We start from the raw sequence: 10,770 nt of genomic DNA, 5'->3' as shown, positions 1-10,770 counted from the left end.
TTTGAGAATATAGGATTTTAACTAGCAAACTACTATCTTCGTCCTTCATTTTTAGTCCACTTTGTATTGTGGCACGGTTTCTAAAAAATGTAAAGAAAAATAAATTAAAAAAGTTGAAAGAATGTGAATCTCACTTTCAGTAATATAAATGAATTAGTGAAACATGAGACATACTAATTATTTACGGTAAAAAATGAAAGTTAACAATAAAGGGAAGATGGACGAAAATGACAAAAGTAGAAAAAAAGTGAAGGACAAAGGGAGTAGCATTTAAAAAATTTGGAATGTAATTTTCTAGTGTTTGGTATAGTAACTTTTGATAGATTGATTGAGAGTTTCTAGTGTCTCGTTGAAAGTATTATTTAAAATAATTCTACTTTTTTTCAAAAAAAAAATAAATAAGACCAATAAACTTTGGTCAGAACTGATTAGGTTCCTTTGTGATTTTCATTAATTGGGAGTAGTAAATATACTGGTTTTCTGTTGCCTACAGATACAGACAATAACTACATTCATCGATATATTCGATATGCATGCACCATGCCATTATTTTTTTTAGTTGTTTTATTTTATAATAAGAAACCAATAATTATACATACTCAGAAAATCAAATATGTGTTTGAATGCAATATTCAAATTGTAACTTGTTTTGAGTATTAGTAATATGATTTGTAGCGGTTTGGCCCACAACTCTATCGTTCAAAATTCATTTATTGTCCCTTTCTTTATTTTCTTTTTATAAGAAAAAAACACTTAATTGAATCATTGCATAAACCACGTGCAATAGAAAATGATTGATCTTTGATTCTACACTAAATATTTAAGTTTCCTTTCAATCATGAAACTGCTGTCATGATTACTCTAGTTATTGTATGAAGTATTCCTTCCGTCCAAATTAAACTGATAGTACAATTTTTTTTATGAAAATTAAGAAATTATGTTAGTACTTCCTCCGTCTCGCTACGAATGAGCGCTTTAAATTAGATGTTATTTTGTGAAAATGATAATAAATAGTTAGAGTAGAGATAAAGTAAAGTAAGTACTAAGAGCATCCACAATGGATGCCCGATCGCGCGCCCGATCGGCCGAGATTGGGCTGGGGCGTGGTCGGGCATCCATTGCAGGCGTCGGTCACGCCCGAGCGCGACCGAGAGTTCGGTCGCGACCGATCGCCCGTCCGATCGATCGGGCGTGAGATCGGGCGCCCATTGCAGAGGCGCGCCCGAGCCCGAGCCCGAGCCCGATTTTTTTGGTTTTTTTTATAATTATTTAACCCTAATTTAAACCACTATAAATACTCCATTTTCTTCACTTTTCACACACCAAATCTTTCACTTTCTCTTATATATTCTCTCAATATCCACACTTTCAACAATGGATCCGAGTCAATACCCAAGCGGCAAGCCCGAATAATGTCGACGACGATATGCCCATGTTTGGAGGGGGTGGCGGCGGCGGCGCCCGGTGGCCCGGCCACGAAGACTACCGGGTTGAGACGCCCGGATCTGTAGGATCCACTTTCGTCTCCGACTCTGAGTCCGATCCGTTCTTCGGCACCGAGGAGTATCGGGTTGAGGATATGGAGCCTAGTTGTGGGCAACCTCCTGCCCCTGTGCGGCCGTCGCCGAAGAAAGGGAGGAAGAAGATGACGCGGAAAGAAAAGGCGCCATCGGTCCCAGTCCCACTCCCAGGTCCTAGAAGTGCAGTGCGAGGTTTGTGCTATATGTGTCACTTGATCTAACAGGTTCAGAGGATTCGACTAGACTTCGGAGGCTAGAAGATCATGAAACTATCAGAAAGGGGTCGTTGGGTGCACTCTATTCCTTCAAAAACCTCAACCCACTATACTACAACTTAGCACAGGGAAGTAAAGGGTCGATCCCACGAGGAAGAAGGTGTTACGAAACTGCATTTGAGGATGTTTTGGAAAAGGGGGTTGGCTGCTGCCACGCAATTTTGTGGGTCGAGAACTTAAAACTACTTGGTCCGAGAGATAAGCAAAACTTTACTCTACTTACTTGGGTCTAATAGATTAGAAGAACTTTACTCTACCTACTGGGTCTAAGAACTGAGAGCGTACGGAACATACATGACTTAGAGAAACTGAGATATTTTAAAGTTCTAAGACAACTGGAGTAAACTTAACTAGACAGAATTTCCTAATTTGGACAGACAATCATAAAGCGAAAAGCAAGACAAGTTTCCTTAAACTACCAGGGTCTGGAAAAGCATGCAGAAAAGTAAAAAGACAAGCAGATCGTACTGACAGGGTCTAGGGGACATGCAGAAAAAGCAAAGTACATGCTGAAAAGTATCTGACATAAAGCAGAGTTTTAACTACCAACAACTTCGTCTTCTTCGGGAATCAAACGAGAATAGCAGGTAAAACAGAGTTTTAAACACCATGAAAACAGAGCAAACTTTAGATCTAGACTTAAACCGAGAAATTAAAGCCTAAACTAACAGATCTACGCTACTGGACCTAAAGGATGCAGAAACAGAAAGTAAATAGCCATACTCATGCACAACGTAAACATCAAGTACCAAATATGCGAAACTTCAACTCCAAAACACCAAGATTCAACAAATCCAAACATCTCCATATACAAATCCCCAACCTCCAACAACAAACCAACAGATCTCAGCTCCAAACATCCAACACCAAACAAAAAACAAAAGTAAAGGCAAGAAATAAGATTAACTCAGCGAGATCCAACAAAAGCAAACATAAACTTCCATAATAACTAGAAATGGGTCTGAATCCAGTAGATCAAAGTCAGAAACTAGAGTTACGAACTTAAAAACCACAAAGTACTAAACAAAAGCAAGTAAGATTGTTTCTTCGCCTTCACAAGGCGGTGTTACACAGCAAAATAACGATGATAACGATGAGAACCACGGTGGCCAGAATCCTCCATGTCCAAGTGCGCAGCAGACGAAATGAAATTTTGAAGTGTGGAACTAGAGCTAGAGCTAGGAAAGTGTAGAAGTGGTTGTTCACGGATCTTCCTTGTTCGTCAAGGTTGAGCTCCTTATATATGCGAGGCTCTGATCCCTAGGGTATCCCTCTGGTGATTTGACGCTCTTGCCCTTGAGTAAGACTTTTTAAAATAATCTGCTCTCGCTCCATTCTGCTCTTGTCGCCAACTTTTGATTCTCCCAGGTCCGAACGACGACGTCTGATTTTTACTTCAATTCCATCACTTTTGCATCTGCCAGGTCAGGTAACAACAACTCCTGGGTCCGGCAGATTTACTACGCACCTGAACTCATAAACGCACATTAGCGCCCCAAATGCACAGAATTTTAACCTTAAACCGATGCATGAAACGAGCCTTATCACCCACTCCCACACGACGAGCAGAACGAGGAGTACGCAACAGGGCGTACTTACTACGAGTTGGATGAGTACCTGAAGGTGGCTCAGTGTTGGGTCGATGTATCGGAGGATTCGATATCCTCCAACAACTAGACTTCGGCCAGGATGTGGGATCGCATTGAGGAACGCTACAATGAGGTGAAACCGAAGTGGGCGTTCAAGCGGACCAAGATTCAGCTGCGCAAGTGTTGGGATTGGATCAAGGTCCACATCAACAACTTCTGCTATATCTACAACAGGAACATGGACGGAAGGGCTAGCGGTGAGAGCATGGAGGATGTCCTCAACAAGTCGTTGTCCGAGTACCAATGGCAGTTCGGGCAGTTCAAGTTGTACAATGTTTGGCTGATCTTGAAGGACAAGGGGAAGTTCAACGGAGGGATACCGGTTGGATCCTCGGCTCCGAAGCGGACGAAGAACACCGCCGCTGGCGATTACACGAGCAGCGGCCCATCTCCTGTGGATCTGAACGCTGAGCCGGAAGGGAGTTCCGGCACGCCTACGTCTACTTTTAGACGTCCCATTGGTACCAAGGCTGCCAAAGCCCAGGCCAAAGGGAAAGCGAAGGCGAGCGCGTCTGGATTAGCGGCCCCCTCGCAGGCTGCGCCTCCTCCATCTGTTCAGCTCATGGACAGGTCGATCGAGGAGTTCGGAGGTTATCGCGAGGTGGTTGAGTATAGGTTTATACTTGACGCCCAAATCAGCCTTCGTCAAGAAACCGATCCGGAAGCCCGACAGAGGACTAAGAATATGCTCAAGAATTTGGCGCAGAGGTTGAATTTAGATGACTAGTTTGGTTTTTTCTTTTTTTTAGTATTTTAGTTTTAATGTAGTTTTTTTTATCTAAGTATGATGTAGTTCCACTTTTCAATTAAGTAATGTATTTTTTTATTTTTTTTTTTGCATTTGTGGTGTTTAAAATAATATATTTTGGTATTTTATAGTAGTTATAAACAAAATTAAAAAAACAATGATTTAAAATTGAAATGAAAAGTGGATAAGAGATAGGGCATGCACTAGGGCTCCACCATTGCAGAAAGATAGGGCATGCTGACGTGGTAACCACTAGGGCTCTCACTAGGGCTTCCACTAGGGCATCCATTGTGGATGCTCTAAGATAATAATGCATATACGACTCTCTTCTATATTATTCTCTCTCTTATTTTACTTTTTCTCCACTTTAACTATTTATTATCATCTTCGCAAAACAATGACAAAAAAAGAATGACAATGACAAAAAAAAACGCCTCACTTGTAGTGGGACACTCCCTCCGTTCCATATTAGTAGAGTCATTTTGTCATTTTGAAACTTTCCATGGTAGTGAAGTCATTTCCCTTTTTAGTAAAAGTCAACACATTTCTTTTCACTTATTTTTTCCTGTTTCTTCTTCTCTCTTACTTTATAATCCTTTTATCTAATATCTTACACATCATTTTCTTAATCTCCGTGCTGGAAAGAAATAATTCCACTATTATGGAACAGAGAGAGTATATATGTTCAATGGAACCACAATAAAGATGCAGCAATAACACATAGTATATTGGGCTTTCGTTTCATAGCCCAATATAGCCTCAATGAATTGTAAATGGGCCATTTGATCCACAAACTTTTCTAGAGAAAATATTAGTAGTAGTATTCTTCGGGCTGTTCGATTTGATAGATAAAATAGTAGCGAGATTGAGTATGGGATACGTTGAGATGGACTTTGCCTATGATTAAATTAGTACAATAGGATATACATATTTGTTTAGTTACTTAGATCATGTCTAGAATAATTTTAGTATTTTGTTTGGTTAATGAGATTGAACATAAAAGTTGTACAAATACAAATTTATATCCTACATTAAAGTTATGAATCATTTTTAATTAATTAAAACTTATTGCTTTGAATTAGTGAGTAGTAATTAAAAAGTTTAATTAATTAATTAATTAAGTAATTGCTTTGCATTGATGATTAGTAATGGACGAAATAGGCCTGCTTATTCGGCCGGTTCCGGTTCTAATAGGATCGGTTGATCGGTTAACCGATTTTAAATTTTCATAAATCCTAGAACCAAAACCGGAACCGGAACCGATCGATTCCGGTTCCGAACCAGAACCGATGTGTAATATTAATATGAATTTATTAATAATTTTTAGTTGTTCAATACTAAGAAAATAATAATCCAACATCTAGAAATATAACAAATAAATACACAAAATTCAAATAAATATCATGGTTTAAACATTTTAAATACTTCACAAAACAGAACTCGCAAATCTAATACTACTGTTTAAATCTAAAAATCACTTGAATTATAATCTGGTTCCCGGTTAGGAACCGGTCGGTTCCAATTTCAAACTGGAACCGATTTTATATAAAAAGTTGGAACCGGTACCGAAATTGGAATCGGTTTTTCTGGTTCCTTAATTAACCGGCTGGTTCCAGTTAACCGTGAATCGAAGAACCATTCTCACCTTCATCTGCCTTTTTTCTCTATTCTATTTTCCCCTGTTATGAACTCATTAAATAAAAAACTCAAGAGGGAAAAAATCTGAAAACATAGTCCTATATTATATTTCATACACACACAATGCATTAAATTGAATTAAAATAGAAAGAAATTTAAGAAACAAACATATATTTCTGGCCACCTAGTCGTTTTATCTAAATTTTGTAAATGTTTGTTTCTTAAATTTCTTTCTATTTTGATTCAGTTTAATGCATTGTTTTCAGATTTTTTTCCTTTAGGGTTTTTTATTTAATGAGTTCATGATAGGGGAAAACAGAATAGAGAAAAAAGGCAGATGAAGGTGAGAATGGTATTCTGATTTCCCTTGTCATAAACTCACCATGCCGGTCAGCAAGTCAGGGGTCAAGGGGGGCGACGTCCCCTTGCCGTGGTCCGAGGCACGGAGTGCTCCCGGCCTGACGGTATGATATGTTTTTTTAGGCCTTCATTTTCGATGATAATACATGCGTTAGAGTTTATAAAAAAATTGTATATATAGAGTTTGCCACGAGCCGTATATATAGAGTTTTTAAAAAAAAAAAAATTAAATGGGACGTCCGCCGGGACATCCGTCGTGTCACCACAATAGCGGGCGTCATGACGAATGACCCGACGGACGTCCACTCTCACCCGCGGATGACCTCTCGTCCGCCCCTATTGTCCGTGTTTGTCGCATTCGTCGCAATAGCGGACGTCCGGTCGGGACAACCGCTATTGTGGATGCTCTAAGAGCATCTCCAAGGGAGAGGTAAATGAAGAGGTAAACTAATATAACTACCATATTTACCTTTTTTCATAAAAAATTATTTTCCAAGGGGAAAGGTATTTGAGAAGATATTATACCTTTTCCCATTTTAAAGAGGTATCTTTACCTCTCCATTAATGGAGAGGTAAAATCTTATAACTACCATATTTGTCTTCTTTTCATTAAAAATCATTCTCCAGGGGAAAAGGTATTTGAGAAAGTATTACACTTTATGTTTTTTAATGAATTTTGTACTGTTATTTTCTTTTTAAAAAATAATTAACCTTTCTATATATATTCTCCCTAGAATGTGTTACTTTCTAGAAGGGTATATTTCACCTTTTTAAGAAGATAAATACATAATATACCTTTTTCATATACATGCTTTAGCATAAGTACTTACTTATATATGTTACCGAGAGTCGGCTACTAGCTTGGATTCAAGTCATTCACACATCACACGTGGCATACTAATTCTCGTTTTAGTCATTTACGTGTATGTTATAAATTAGGAGGAAATTGAGTCATAAAGTAATATTAGTAGAATAATGATAATCAAATAATATATCAACTAACTAAAATATAGAATATTAAGTGGTACCAAATGTAGTACTTCTACCTTTTATTGTTGAAAATCGAGGGACACGTATTTACATGTTTCTAAATGTTGCCTAATAAAATTTGGCTCTTTTCTATAAGTGATACTAGGGGTGGCAAAATGAGTAGCGGATAATGGGTAATTCCCATTTCGACCCGCTACCCGCCGGGTATTGGGTACCCATTACCCGACGATAACGAGAAACGGGGCGGAATCGGGTAGTGCGTTTTAGAGTTTTACGGGTAGCGGGTATACCCACTACCCGCGCGGGTATACCCGTTAGTCCCAATAATGCCCGTTATTATTAGTATTAGCCATATTCCATCTTTTAATACTCCATCCGTTCCATTAATAGACGTGTTTCAAATAGTTAAAGCGGAGAAAAAAAACAAGTAAATAGTTAAAGAATAATAGCCTTATGCGCACTCATTTTGAAAAATTAAAAATATATAGTTAGAATGGAGGAAAAATAAAGTAAGAGAGATAATAATGTAGAGAAGAGTATTTCTATTATTGTTTTTCCAAAATGAGTAAAGAAAATTGCATGCCTCTATTAAGGTGAAACAATGGAAGTACTTTATCTAAGAGTTCTTTTGTAACATTTATATATTCCAACGAACATACAATTGAAAACTCACCGAACTAGCTATAGAGTGTTCCCTAACTTTTATTCTCAATCTATTCAACGTTTACCATCGATATTAATAAAGTAAATTAGGTAACATTAACGGTTGTTATGGTTTTCAAATTTTTTATTAGGATTTCGGATCGGGTACGGGTACCCGCAATGTTGGGTACGGGATACCCGACACGGGTATCGGGTAATTCCGGTATGTGGCGGGGCGGGTATCGGGACAACAGTTTGGCTAAAATCGGATACGGGTACCCGACTTATCGGGTGCGGATACCCGCGGGTAACCCGTTTCGCCACCCCTAAGTGATACCAAATGTAGTGTAGTACTTCTACTTTTTATTGTTGAAAATCGAGGGACACGTATTTACATCTTTCTATATGTAGCCTAATAAAATTTGGCTCTTTTTTATAGGTTCACAATTACGTACACTTTCATTTAATTATAAAGTGTAATAAAGTAAATACCTACATTTATATACATTACAAGTACTAACTTTATGTATGTGTATAGTAGTACGTTTGAACTATATAAGATATGTCATAATTTATTAAATAACTCTTCTATAATACTCACTTGCTAGAATAAAATAAAATAATAATTATCTAATGACAGTAACAAATTATATCATTATACAAATTGATATATGATTTGGGTCAGGGATGTCACACCAAGACTACTGTCATGAAGGTAATCATAAGCGTTAGTGGATGAACATCATGAAAGATTTTAAGAATGTTTTTGGCTCCATCACTAATGGCTTCGGAGCCATATACCGAACAAACGCCTTTCAAGAGAATATGTTGAATAGTGTTGCCATAAAAAACACATGAGACAGTACTCCGATAGGAATATTTTTCAACATGACCGGAGATCCGAGACAAGAGGTTCCAAAGGAGGAAATATCACGCCTACTGTAAAAAAACATCGAGAATCTCAAGATCCTAATAGAAAAGGCTTTAATGTATCCATTTACCGTATCTGAATTTCCCACCTTGACCTTCTTTCTTGGAGAGTGTGACAACTATGTTTAAGGCAACCGGAAAAAGGGTAAAATTTGTTGTCCATATAGAGGTTATGGAGATTTTTCTATGAATTGTTTCGATGAATTGTTTTATTAGGTTGTAAAGGTTATGGAAAGATCGATAGGAGATCTTCCGGTGAATTTTCCCAGTGAATTGTACCGTGAATTACTTACTTTAATCTGATAGAGAAGTAGATATAACAATGTCTCACAATATATAAAATATGATCAAAATCATGCAAAACTACTCCCTGAAACCGTGCAATAATCAAGTACATCCCGTGCAATAATCAAGTCCATCATTGTCCTATCTCACGTGAGTGAATCTGATGTATTTTGTAATGTTATAAAATTGTATTGTTGCATTGATTTTATAATATAATTAATTGTATTATGTGATTTTCTTAACATAGAATGGAGCCCAAAAAACAACGATAGAAGGGAAAAATTGCTTACGAAGTAATGACTAATCCTATGACGTCTTTAAAGAAAACCAACATATCTAACAATATGTCAAACATTAACACTTCCGTGCACCATTTTCAAGAATGAGTATGATCATTACATTGTTCTGTCACATTTCAATGTTATAGAAGATTCCAATACCCTCCATATTTTGTGCTATGATGAGGAACATAAGTCTTTCCTAACAGAGGGGAGTAGTAGAAATAAAATAATCCAAGACTACTGTCATGATGGTAATCATAAGCGTTGGTGGATGAACATCATGAAAGATTTTAACAATGTTTTTGGCTCCATCACTCATGGCCTCGGAGCCATACACCGAACAAAAGCCTTTCAAGAGAATATGTTGAATGGTGCTGCCATAAAAAACACATGAGACGGTACTTCGATAGGAATACTTTTCAACATGGCCGGAGATCCGAGACAAGAGGTTTCAAAGGAGGACATATCACGCCTACCGTAAAAATTATCTAGAATCTCAAGATCCTAATGGAAAAGGCTTTAATATATCCATTTACCATATCTTAATTTTCCACCCCGACCTTCTTTGTGAGAGAGTGTGACAACTATGTTTAAGGCAACTAGAAAAAAGGTAAAATTTGTTATCCATGTAGAGGTTATGGGGATTTTTCTATGAATTGTTCCGATAATTGTTTATTGAGGTTGTAGATGTTATGGAGAGACCAATAAGGAGATCTTCCGGTGAATTGTCCCAGTGAATTGTACCATGGATTACTTACTTTAGTCTGATAGAGAAGTAGATATAACAATGTGTCATAATATATAAAATATGATCAAAATCATGCACAACTACTCCCTAAAATCGTGCAATAATCAAGTACATCATTGTCCTATCTCATGTGAGTGAATCTGATGTATTTTGTAATGTTATAAAATTGTATTGTTTGATTGATTTTATAATATAATTAATTGTATAATGTGATTTTCTTAACATAGAATGGAGGCCAAAAAACAACGATTGAAGGGCAAAATTGCTTATGAAGTAATGACTAATCCTAGGACGTCTTTAAAGAAAACCAACATATCTAACAATGTGTCAAACTTAACACTTATGTGCACCATTTTCAAGAATGAGTATGATTGTTACATTGTTCAGTCACATTTTAATGTGATATAATATTCCAATACCCTCCGCATTTTGTGCTATGATGAGAAACATAAGTCTTTCCTAGCAGAGACTCACATTTGGAGTATGTTGGAAAAATTAGTACTACCATTTTTTATATTTGCTTTATAATAAAATGTGAGTGAAGTGAGTTAGTGGAATGTGGACCTATATACCATTTATAGTAAAAATGAAATAAGACTCTTATTGTGGGATGAACTGAAATAGAGAAATGTGACTCTTATCGTTTTAAGAAAGTTAAAGAATAGTAGTACTCACATTTGGAATATGTTTGAAAAATTAGTACT

This window comes from Salvia hispanica, chromosome 1 (assembly GCF_023119035.1).
Source record: "Salvia hispanica cultivar TCC Black 2014 chromosome 1, UniMelb_Shisp_WGS_1.0, whole genome shotgun sequence".
In the NCBI taxonomy this organism is placed as follows: domain Eukaryota; kingdom Viridiplantae; phylum Streptophyta; class Magnoliopsida; order Lamiales; family Lamiaceae; genus Salvia; species Salvia hispanica.
Note: the sequence above shows the minus strand (reverse complement) of the source record.